This window comes from Triturus cristatus, chromosome 6 (genome assembly GCF_964204655.1).
Source record: "Triturus cristatus chromosome 6, aTriCri1.1, whole genome shotgun sequence".
Lineage (NCBI taxonomy): Eukaryota > Metazoa > Chordata > Amphibia > Caudata > Salamandridae > Triturus > Triturus cristatus.
The window spans coordinates 1,429,201,963-1,429,214,643 of record NC_140589.1 but is presented as its reverse complement, the minus strand read 5'-3'; positions in this window follow the sequence as shown (position 1 = coordinate 1,429,214,643).

Here is a 12,681-nt window from a genome sequence, read left to right as displayed (position 1 = left end):
TAGTTTGAGATTGTTAACTAAAGAAGCATATAGTGAGTTTGGTATTGCTGAAAGAGTGGGTACTTTTTCCATGTTTTGTCTCATTTTGTAGCATTCTCTATACTGAATAATTTATATATCTTGAACCAGATGTACAAAGTCATTTTTAGTTGCAAAGCCTGCAATTCGCAATATCACATGGTTTGGGACCGCAATGTGTGTTTTAAAAAAATTAAAATGCATTCACAGACATGGTGATCTGGTCTCATTAGGTAATCGTCCCTGTGATGACATCCACTTGTAGTGAGTCGCAATTTGTGACCATGAATGTTTAGGAGGTCAGATTGTGGCCCACTACTATTTAAAATTTTGTGAACCGACCTATGAGCTTTTAGGTCCATTCGTAAAATTCTTTATTATTCTTCGTTGCGCAATTTGTGATCTGTTTCTGAAATGGAATTTTCATATATCGAGCCACTGATCTATAATTTTTGTGAATACCAATCACTCTTACAATGAAATGTGAAATTAGTGAAGAAATAAAACAAAATGGTGGGGCAAAATATGATCCCTTCAATGCCTTAAAGTATTGGGGTACTGGTTGCAGCTTTTTGTTTGCACCACAAGTGCTCGAACATGCCGTTCCCTTCATTTACGACCAGAGTGTTAAGTTGATGGTGCTGTAAGTGATTGTTTGGTTAAGTTACATGCTAAGTTATGTTATGTTATGCCATGTTATGTTATGCTTTGAGGACTCACAAATTGTACAACTTTCTTTATTGTGATCTTTTAGTACTGTGGTCAGTTTGTTTTTTGAGTTTTTACACAGTTTTGAGTATTCCTCTCAAACCACTGCCTGGGTCATTTTTATGCATCTGAGATTCAGGTATTGTGTACCGGCCCATCCTTACACTGCTACATCTATTGTGTGATGTTAAAGTTGAGCTTTGCAATCAAAGCCAGGAGGACAACAGATGATCATTTTAGATGACTTGGTGGCAATATCTTATCCAATGAGTTGGGAATGTATGATGTCAGTTTTGCTTGTAGAACTTTCTACAGCCTTGTAATTCTCTCAGGTCGGTAGCAGTCAAGCGTATTTCCCAATTGTTAGAAGTAGTCTGCATGGAGTTTCCGGCTTTATGGCAGGCCTTCGCTTACTTGAATATGTGCGATGTTGAAGTCTCGTTGGACTTAGCGGTGAATTATCAAAATATTATTTCAGAAATATTGTGATGTAATGATGTTGTGTCAAAAATATTGTGAGACAGAATATAGAAGGCAGGAGTATCTTTTTAATGTGTAGCATATTGTTTTTTTTTTAAATATCTTCATCTACAACACCATTTACATCATTACACATTGTTTTTTCATTAAATTAATGATCTTGATATTATAGGTGATGTTTGCGCAGATATGCCGATACACGGCTGAATTGTAATTAGCGCAATTTATTTATTTAAATCATGAGAATGTCTTGTTTCCATTATACAATATGTCTAATGAAAATCATTGTATTAGTACTTACATCGCTAGGCCTATTTAGCGTTTGACATTGTGATTTAAAGCACCTTATATATGTTCCAAGATGGCGCCTGTATTAGAACAGAAAGAGTATGGTCCCTTGTTAATTTCGATGTCGCTTTGACTTGCATCATGTGACCGGATATGGATGATTTTAAAATGTCGATGGTTGGCGCCTGATTTTGTAACATTGGAAAAAGGCAGTAGCCGAAACGCGTCATGTTATTTATGGACTGCATGGATTAAAAACTCTATCGAATTAAAGACCCCTGTGAGTGTTTTTCCAGATCGTGAAAGGGGAGAAGGAACGAGCGCAGATATATATATTAGCTATATTCTTGCTGAACCGGTGCGGGCGTGGTGCGGTGCCGGGTCTGTGCTTGTTGGGTCTGGCTTACGCTTGCGCTTGGGGGAACTGGGTTTTGCCGGTGTTAGACGAATCAGACAGAACGCCGCGCCACTCGCACTCAGTCAATTCAGCCTGGACCCTACTCCATCGAGCTTGGACCCTGCTCAGACCCTGCTTGGACCTTTGTTGACTTTTAACCCTCTGTTAACCCTGTTATTTGAAGTGGTGAAAGTGGATAAAGAGCTGCAGACGTGTCCTAAAAGTGTCCAAAAAAGTGGCTCGTAGGCTTGCTTGCCATTTCAGTAAACAGCCCAGCTCAACTTACACTAACTAAAATTCAGGAATTAGATCAGGCAGGGTGAGGAAGGCTCTGGGAGAGAAAGTAGTTACACAAAAAGGACTGGCCAAAGGGAAAAAAGTCAACAAACCAGCAACGGCAAAAGAAAAGAGGGAACTTCTACAATGAAGGAATGGGTTAACTTCCTCAGGGATAAATTTAAAGGAGAACAATTCGATGATATTGGCTATTTCCAGTTGCGGACTGTGAAGCAGACTATCAAGAATGAATTGAAATCACAGACCAGTCAATCAATGTACACAACAGAAGAAGTAACAAACATAATAAAGAAAGGCAGAAGTGACGGCGCGCCTGGTCCGAATGGCATTCCCCAGTCAACTTTTAAATATGATCCGGAGTACTGGAGCTCGATCCTAGAGAAACTTTACATTGACGTAGAATTTAACAATCAAATCCCAGAAAGTTGGCAGGGATCAATCATTACCCCTATCTACAAAGGAGGTGACCGATTGAGTCCAAAACATTATAGACTAATCGCCTTACAGGATGTTGAAGCCAAATATTTTGCCTCACTAATCCTTAAAGACCTAGTTGACTGGTCCAGAGAATGTAACCTAATACCAATAAATCAAACCGGATTTAGGAAGGGCATAGGAACTATCACAAATATTATGTCCATTTCAATGATTGCTGAAAGATGCAAAAGCAGAAAACAAGATCTTAGCTTGTGTTACATCGACTTAAAAGCTGCTTTTGACAGCGTAGACCGGAAACTCATGTGGTCTAAATTAAAATCTTGGAGTATACCAGACAGAATATTGAAGGGTCTACTACTGTTTTATACAGGTACCTGGGTACCCGTGAAGCTTGGAAATGGAGCTAGAATATCGAGAAAAGTGAATACCAACATGGGACTGAAGCAGGGGTGCGTACTGGCTCCGCACCTTTTTAATCTATTCATCGCAGATCTTTCAAGACAGCTAGATGGAATTAACTCACACTCACCGAAGCTGGGAAACCTACAACTGTCGCATCTTGCCTACGCAGGCGATATCGTTCTTTTAAGCTTGACTAAGGTAGGCCTGACAAGATACTAAACAAACTCTCCGAATTCCTGACTGTAAATAAATTGGCAATAAATCTTTCAACAACCAAATCTATGCTCATTACAAACAGAACAGCTTCGATTCACAATATTAGATTAAAGGGCATCCTACTGGAGAAAGTATCAGGCTACAAATATTTGGGATTTTATATCCAAGATCATGACACAGCGAGCAGGGGCACTAACATTCGCCCTTAAAACACTTGCAAAGAAACAGGAGGGACCGTCTTTGAAACCATTATTAACGACAATTACAGCCAAAGCACTGCCAACACTGTCATACGCCAGTGCTGCAATGCACTGGAAGGATTCATAAACCCTAAACAAACTAATGACGCGCATTTATAAAAAGGTTCTTCAGCTCCCAAAGACTGCCTCACCAACACAGATGCGCCTGGAGTTCGAGCTAATGAACGAAACACTGGGTAGACTTTACACCTACATAAAAGTATGGTACCAAATAAAACTAAACATAGAGGAAAATAGTCTTAACAAATCTTTATGGCAGGAAATGGAACAGGACAAACACTCGCCTGCAAACAAATTCTTGGAACATGCATTAAAGGTTACCTGCACAAGTGAGTTGTGGAATAAACAAATGTCCTACCAAACATTGAAATTAACAATAAATAAAACTGCAAAGTTCCATTTACTGCTGGTTGATAAAGATATTTTTTCTACAAGAAGTCATTCATGTACAGTGATCAACACTTATAAAACACTGAAACAAGCAGCCTATTTGGACTCCACTTTATCCATTTACGTAAAGAGAAAATTAATAACATTAAGGTTTGGACAGTACCCCACTCTTACGGATGCCCCTCATTAGATGAATAGGGAAAACGAAAATTGCCGGCATTGTGGCTATTAAAAGGAAGATCTGATTCATCTGGTATGCCACTGTAAGATACTGCAACCCGCACGAATCACAATATTACGGCGAGCATTCCTTGACAGTGGCATAAAGTTGTGCAGAACAGCTATCATAAGAGGAATGGACTCCAATGACCCCCAAATGAACTGTAAATTGATTAAATTTTTATGTACACATGAACATAAACTGAAAGTTAAATCTGAGTAATGATAAAACATGAAATATCTTTTATAATTACATAAATTTTAATATGTTTTTAGAGAAATGTAACTTTTATGCAATTTGCTCTTCTAAAAAAAAAATAGTGTTTGTAATATTGTTATGGTTTTAACTAACTGACCAATAAATAAATAATCATAATCACAAATCATAATCCTATTAGTATTATTATTATTTATTGTTATTATTATTATTGCTCTATAATTTTGTTGGTACGGTTTGTACACTTTAATCTTTATTTGAAGATTTTTTACATTTAATTATTAATTTAGAATTTTTAGCTGGGTCTAGAGTTTGTAGGTCAATTGGGTTGCAAGTGATTTAAATGATAAAGTATTTTGGATTTTGAACCATTTTTTATGTGACATATTTATTTGGTATTTATGTAAATTATTTAATTGAGTAACTTTTATTTAAACGATTTAAGTACATTTTGTGATTTTTAATGTGTAATTTAATTTTTCAATTGTTTTAAAATCAATGTATATCATAGTAGTGGGTTGTTGGATTTGTAGGGGAATAGGATGGGAAGTTATTTAAATGGTAAATTATTGTTTTTTATTGTAAAATACAGTCTATAATAATTGTTTGGTAAAGAAATATTTTAAATATTCGTTTTTGTTTTTTATCTGTAATACGTTTGTAGGTCAATTATATGTCCAACATTTTTTGCTTTATATTTGTATTTTATTGTATTATATATGTATGGTATTATATATCACACTTATATTAGGCCTGGGCCAAAATTCTGTTCCGTTCGCGGAAATTGCGATAATTTGGCATTATCACGTTCCGCGGAAAGCTCTAAAATGTCAAAATTTCCGCATTCAGCAGCTTAGCGATAATTTGTTTCTTGCTCGCGCTGTAAAATAATACATTCTCGCGTGCGCACGATCGCCTTACCTGAATCCCTGCGTTCGCCGACAAGTTTTCCCGATCCGGTCGCGTTCTCCACGAGATATTGGATTGTTGGTAGCCATTTGCGCTGTCTCTCGACAGTTCGCGCCCGCAGTAACGTCATGCGTCGCGATCACGTCTTTCTTCTCGCGATCATGCACCGCGAGACAAGTGAAAACAAGATGGCCGCGCCCATGAGCAACCGCATGGGTAAGTTGGCGAGCCGTGACCATGCAGAAAATACCGCGAACGGGCGGGAAAAAAACTTCCGCATCTTCGCGATATTTCCGCGTGTTTGCGGAGATTTTTAACATTTTCGCGATAATTTGCGAAAGTGAATTTCGCAAATTCCGACCACCCCTAACTTATATACGAGACGAAGCGGCTGGGAAATTTGCAGATAATGGATTAATGAAGACGTAAACCTCTACGAGACTAGGGCACAAAGCACAAAATACTGAATCAATGGTACATTCACAAGTAGCAAATTACACAGCGGACTCCAGGGGGAGACAGAACCATTTACAAAAAAAATGGTATAACAATAATGACTTGACTAGACACAGTGTCTAGAGCATGTAGAATCACTGGGACCCCAAGGAACCACCCAGGGGAGTGACACAGGGAGCCCACGGAGGACGGGTGCAGTGAGGAAACATGACCGTGTGCTCCGTACAACTCTATGGAAAAGCCGCGGTTGCAAAGTTACAGGTTAAGAACACTTCTACGAGGATTTCGAGCAAACCCAATGCAATATAAGAGGTTCTAAGGCCAACCCACCAGTGAGTACCGAGGTACCCATGCTACCTATCCCAGAGGAGCCGGGTGCATAGGGGTCAAGTGGTGTCGGAAACCTTCGTCATTTTCATTGGAGAGTTGCAAAGAAGTACTGCTGCCAGGAAGGCGAAGAGTGTCCGGTGGAATACAAGCCTGGATTCTAGGTGAGAAGAACCTGAAAGCAGAGGGGACAGAGTCTGGGTCACTTCAGGTGACCAGGGGCTCGATAGTCGAATGCCCACCGATTTTGGATGCTTCAGGTGTGAAGAAGGATTGCTTGACTCTGCAGCTACGGGGACCAGGAGATGTCGAGGACAACCAGGATCCAGAGGTAACTGTCTCACGATGGATGTTGAGTGCTGAGGGGTCGATGTCCGCTGGAGCACCAACAAGCCTTGGCAAATGCAACCCCATGTGGTTAGAGTAAACAGGTTACGGTGTGGACCAGCAAGGTCCAGGGGACTCTCCAAGCAATGGAGAGTCAGGGCATGTCTGGAGCATCCAGGTAAGCCCAAGAACAAACAAGGTGACCCTCGCCAGGACCCACAGGTCAACGGACAAGGGATCGCAAGAAGACCTCAAGCTAGTTTGCAAAGTACCAGCCCACAGGACACTCGGTCAGTGGTGGCCGGATATCTTCAGTGCAATTACTGCTCGGGGTCAGGACTACACGGTGTCCAATGCACAAGCTTGGAAATCGTCAACAAGCATGTGCAATTGCAAATGTAGGCGGTGCACAGGGCTTCGGGTTGCACGGCCCCCACGAAGGATACTGGTCTCAGAATCGCTGAGAGGTCAGATCTACCTCAGGGGCCTATGGGAACCCACCTCCTGTGTTGCGGAAATCTTCGGAGTCCTCAGGAGCTTGGGAGAAGCAAACGGGTCAGATGCATTTAGGTGCCTGCTTCTTCAGGAGAGTATCTCCTTTACTCCAAGAGAGATTCTTCAGTCGTCCAGTGTCGTGCAGGCAGTTAAAGTACTTGGTTTTTTCTTAGCAGAATCTTGTCCAGGTAAAATCTAAAGTCCTGTAGCCAGGTAACCCACTTCATACCCATGGGAAGAGGTTGGAAAGATTCTGCGGACCCTCCTAGGGGAGGGGCAGGACAGAGGGGTGGCTACACCCATGTCCTTTGTCCAGTTTTGCACCAGAGCAGGAGCCAATGGCTCCCAGAATGGGTTTGAGCTGGACTATGCACAGGAACACCAAATGTGCCCCCAGTGCAGACTTTCTGGCACTCTCAGAGTGCACCCACCCAGGCCCAATACACTAAGCCCTGTATGGGAGGGGGTCACACCTCCCTGTGACAGGATGCCTATTGTCATGCCTTCCTCTGCTCGAGCTTGGCTCAGCAGCAGGAGAGCAGAATCGTGTCTGTGGCTGGCAGCGTCCATTTTGTGCTGCCCGGGCCGAGAAAGATGGTACCTGGTAGACCGGTGACCCACATATGTCCCTTTGGAAGGGTGAAATCATACCTTCCACACCAGTTACTGGTGTGGAGGTATGATTCCAAGGTGTTTGACACTAAACACGAAATGTTTCTAAGCAGCCGTTTTAAAGTTAGAATTTACCGTGAGGTTATAATGCACTTAAACAAAGATGTCTGGCTGCATCACAGACAACCCCGGAGAATGGTCTCCGAAGGCTGCAGAGGGGCTCTGCGCATGCAGGGGCACCCTCTCATGTAAAACCCAGCACCCTGCCTTCAGGTTTGATAAGGCCTGCCATAGGGGTGACTGATAGGTTTTTAAGTGTAGTGATTTAGATATATGTAGTGAACCTATATCTTAAGTAAGAGGTGCAAGCGCCAGCTTTCACAGTCTGCTGTAGCAGGCTTTTCATGTCAATTTGAATGGTCTCTCATGGGTGGCATAATACATGCTTCAGCCCATGGGAGGCCTCTGGGGTACCTATGCCCTGGGTACATGGTGTACCAGGGATAGATAAGGGTACCCCAGTATCCAATCTGGAGTGTACCTAGAGTACATACATAGCAATTTAAGGGAGAAAGCAGATAGACTGGGGTCCTGAGTAGCAGGATCCCAGTCAGACTAGTCAAAAACCAGCAAAACACAAGGAAACAAGTGGGGGTATCTATGCAGTCAGATCCTAACTTCCTACATACGGTGGCCGGCAACAATTGCTGTGGTGTGTACGACGGCGTGGGAAGGTTAGCGGGCAGCAGCCCAAATGCTGCGGGGCAGTGTGCGTGAGGTGGCTAATGGCCGAACGACACCGAAAGGAAAACCAGCCTTGATTGTACCGGGCTGGGGAAGGAAGCGGCGGCAATTTGAAAACAAAACACCAGCGTCACTCCTTTCGGAATCACTAATGAGGAACACTGCCAGCAATGTAACACTTGGATGTGAATAACTGTTTTGGTTACATCGAGTTGGGAAAAGAAACAGCATTAAAATTGTTTTTTAAACTGCCTGTGTACTAATTCTCCGCTCGATTCCTTTGATTTCCTCTATTTAACATTCAGTTACATTGTAGCCAGTGCACGCAAGCATTTCCCTCGACTTTTGCAATACGCTGATTAATATTGCAAGCACAACAGAGAAGGGTGCACTGGGCACCGGAATAAACATTGAATTGAAGAGTACACCGATTCTGCAGAACAGGGTATTTGTTACAATATCCTCAACTTCTTTGGCTACATGGCAGAAAGGAGTAGGAACAGAACATTGCGTGTTAGCGAACTATTAAATGATGATGCAGTGTCAACAACTAGCACTTACATGAACACGAATCAAAGCAATGGAACTAAGAGAAGAATCGCTGTGGTGATTAGAGAATTAACACAAAATCGGATATATGTAGTCAATAAATGGTGGGAGAAGGCCACCTTAGAAAAATACATTGAATTTAAGAGAGTACCGAGAGGATTGAGGATTCTAATAATACCTACTCTGAATGACTTAGACAACGATTTGGTCAATCAATGGCAATCTGACACCAATGATTGCTCACTGAAATTAATGAGAACATTAATTATACATGCAGAAAGGAAACTGGAGATATTAACAGTAAAGATCAAGGAATTAGAGGAAGAACTAGACAAATATCCCTCGAATGATGAGAAAAAGGATTTGGTTGAATCAATGGTGAAAGAAATTAGCAAGCATGCGACTTATGTAGAAAAAAGAAAAGACAATAAATTCAACAGGGACCAGCTAGATTATGCCAATGGGTGGATCCACATGTTCGCCAGAAAGTATGATCTATATAGAAATAAAGCATTAATGGACAAATGTGCTTGGTATGAGACTAAAGGTACAGTGGACAGCTCGGATATAAACTCTGCTGATGATGAACCGGGTAGATCCAATCTGGATTTTTGCGGGGAGATGGGATTAGTCCAAATGAAAACGCAACAAAGAGGAAGAGGAACAATACGAGGGAAAGGACAAACAAAGCCACCATCAGAAGAAACAGGAAACACAGCAAAACCCAAAGAAGGAAGAGCAAAAAACCAGTAAAACTAATGAAGAACTCTTGCAAAAGGACTTAGTCATTAACATTTCAGACAAGATTTTGAGTCCGGATCAGATAGCCCTGCTTAACAAAGGCTTGACCTTCTGTCCGAATCATGATATTGACATCCCTAATTTTCGTATGTGCCTATATAAGTTTTGTCGCAATCTCAAGCTAAAAAAACATTTTGCAACCAATCCACCGGCATGAATACCATCAATGAACACAAATATGGAAATATCCCCCCCTATGTCCAAAAGATCTACCTGCGCAAAGAGCCTTACTAGAATTAGAAAAAGAGCAGGAATCAGGGGTTACAGAACAACAACCAATCAATCAATCAATCAATCAATCGCATTTATAAAGCGCGCTACTCACCCATCAAGGGTCTCAAGGCGCTGGGAGGGGGGGGGGGGGGGTGTCAGTGCTCGAAGAGCCAGGTCTTGAGCTGCCTTCTGAAGGAGAGGTGGTCAGGTATGGCGCGAAGGTGGCTGGGCAGAGAGTTCCAGGTCTTCGCTGCTAGAAAAGAGAAGGATCTTCCTCCGGCGGTGGCTTTGCGGATGCGGGGTACGGCTGCCAGGGCCTGTCCGGTGGAGCGCAGAGTGCGAGGGGGAGTGTAGAAGGAGACGCGGTTGTTGATGAGTTTGGGTCCGAGGTTGTGAAGGGCTTTGTGTGCGTGGGTAAGTAGTCGGAAGGTGATCCGCTTGTTGACGGGTAGCCAATGGAGTTTTTTCAGGTGTCCGGAGATGTGGTGGTGGCGAGGGATGTCCAGGATGAGTCTTGCGGCAGCGTTCTGGATCCGTTGGAGTTTCCTCTGCAGCTTGGTGGTGATGCCGGCGTACAGGGTGTTCCCGTAGTCCAAGCAGCTGGTGACGAGGGCGTGGGTGACGGTCTTCCTGGTGTCGGTGGGGATCCAGCGGAAGATCTTGCGGAGCATGCGGAGGGTGTTGAAACATGCCGAGGTCACCGAGTTCACCTGTCTGGTCATGGTGAGGGAAGAGTCCAGGATGAAGCCGAGGTTGCGCGCGTGGTCGGTGGGTTGGGGAGTGCTGCCTAGGGCGGGGGGCCACCAGGAGTCATCCCATGCGGTGGGAGTGGGGCCGAGGATGAGGACCTCCGTTTTGTCTGTGTTCAGTTTCAGACGGCTGTCTGTCATCCAGTTCGCCACTTCCTTCATTCCTTCATGTAGTCTGGTCCTAGCTGATGTGGGGTTGTTAGTGAGGGATAAGATGAGCTGGGTGTCGTCGGCGTATGATATAAGGTCGAGTCCGTGTTTGTGTGCGATGTTCGCCAGGGGGGTCATGTAGACGTTGAAGAGAGTGGGGCTGAGGGAGGATCCTTGAGGTACGCCGCAGATGATCTCCGTGGCTGTGGATCTGAAGGGGGGAAGGCGGACTCTCTGAGTCCTTCCGGAGAGGAAGGAGACGATCCATTCCAGGGCCTTGCTTCTGATGCCGGCGTTGCTGAGGCGGCGTATCAGGGTGCGGTGGCAGACCGTGTCGAAGGCTGCAGAGAGGTCCAGGAGTATGAGGGCCACGGTCTCTCCCTTGTCGGTCAGGGCTCTGATGTCGTCCGTTGCTGCGATCAGGGCGGTTTCGGTGCTGTGGTTGGCCCTGAAACCGAACTGTGTGGGGTCGAGGGAGTCGTTGGTTTCCAGGGCGTTGGTGAGTTGAGCGTTGACGATTTTCTCAATCACTTTGGCGGGGAACGGCAGGAGAGAGATGGGCCGGAAGTTTTTGAGTTCGGTGGGGTCTGCTGTAGGTTTCTTTAAGAGGGCGTTGAGCTCTGCGTGTTTCCAGCTCTCCGGGAAGGTGGCGGCGGTGAGGGAGGCGTTGATGACGTCTCGGAGGTGCGGTGCGATGATGTCGTCGGCCTTGTTGTAGATGTGGTGCGGGCAGGGGTCCGATGGGGATCCGGAGTGGATCGAGTTCATTATGCGGGTGGTCTCCTCGGTGGTGGTAGGGTTCCAGGTGAGGATGGTGGTGGTGTCGGTGGCGGGTTCCGGAGGGGGGCTCGTGTCGGCGGTCGGGAAGCTGTTGTATATGTCGGTGATCTTGTGGTGGAAGAAGGTTGCGAGGGAGTCGCAGAGGTCCTGTGAGGGAGGGATGGAGTTGTTTTCTGCTTCCGGGTTGGAGAGCTGTTTGATAATGCCAAATTGTTCCTTGCTGTTGTGGGCGTTGTTGTCAAGTCTGTTCCGGTAGGCTGTTTTTCGTGCGGCGCGGAGGTGTTGGTGGTGTTGGCGGGTGGCGTCCTTGAGAGCTGACATGTTCTCTTCGGTCTGCTTAAGGCGCCACGTCTTCTCGCGGGCGCGGCATTCTTTCTTGGAGTTCTTGAGGTCGGGGGTGAACCAGGAGTTTTTCTTGTGGTGGTTGGTGCTGGCTTGAGTCTTCAGGGGGGCCAGGAGGTTGGCGCAGTCGGAGATCCAGTTTGTGAGGTTGTTGGCGGCTACGTTGGGGTCGGTGGTGCTGGTGGGTTGGTTCTGGGAGAGGGTTGATGCGAGCTGTTCCGTGGTGATACGATTCCAGTGTCTTCTTGGTGGTTGCTGGGTGTGGTGGGGCACGGTGGTCTTCTTGAAGATGAAGTGGACGCAGCTGTGGTCCGACCAGGTGAGTTCGGTGGTGTGGCTGAAGGTGATGTGTTTGCTGGAGGAGAAGATGGGGTCGAGCGTGTGTCCGGCGTCGTGGGTGGGGGTGTTGACTAGCTGATTCAGTCCCAGGTTGGCGAGGTTGTCCAGTAAGGCGGTGGTGTTGTTGTCGGTGAGGTTCTCCAGGTGAAAGTTGAGGTCTCCTAGGAGGATGTAGTCGGTGGATGAGAGTGCGTGAGGGTTGACGAAGTCTGCGATGTCTTCGCTGAACTTGGTGCGAGGTCCTGGTGGTCTGTACATGAGGGTGCCTCTGAGGGTGGTTTTGGGGTCGCTGTGGATCATGAAGTGGAGGTGTTCGGCATCGGGGAGTGAGTTGTCGGTGTCGGTCGAGATGCGGATGGAGTTTTTGTGTGCGATGGCGATGCCTCCTCCGATGCGGTTGGTGCGGTCTTTCCGGATGATTTTGTAGCCGTCGGGGATGGCTATGGCGATGTCGGGTGCCGAGGAGGGGTTCATCCAGGTCTCGGTGAGGAAGGCGATGTCCGGGTTCGTAGAGTTGATGAGGTTCCACAGTTCGATGGCGTGCCTGTGGATGGATCG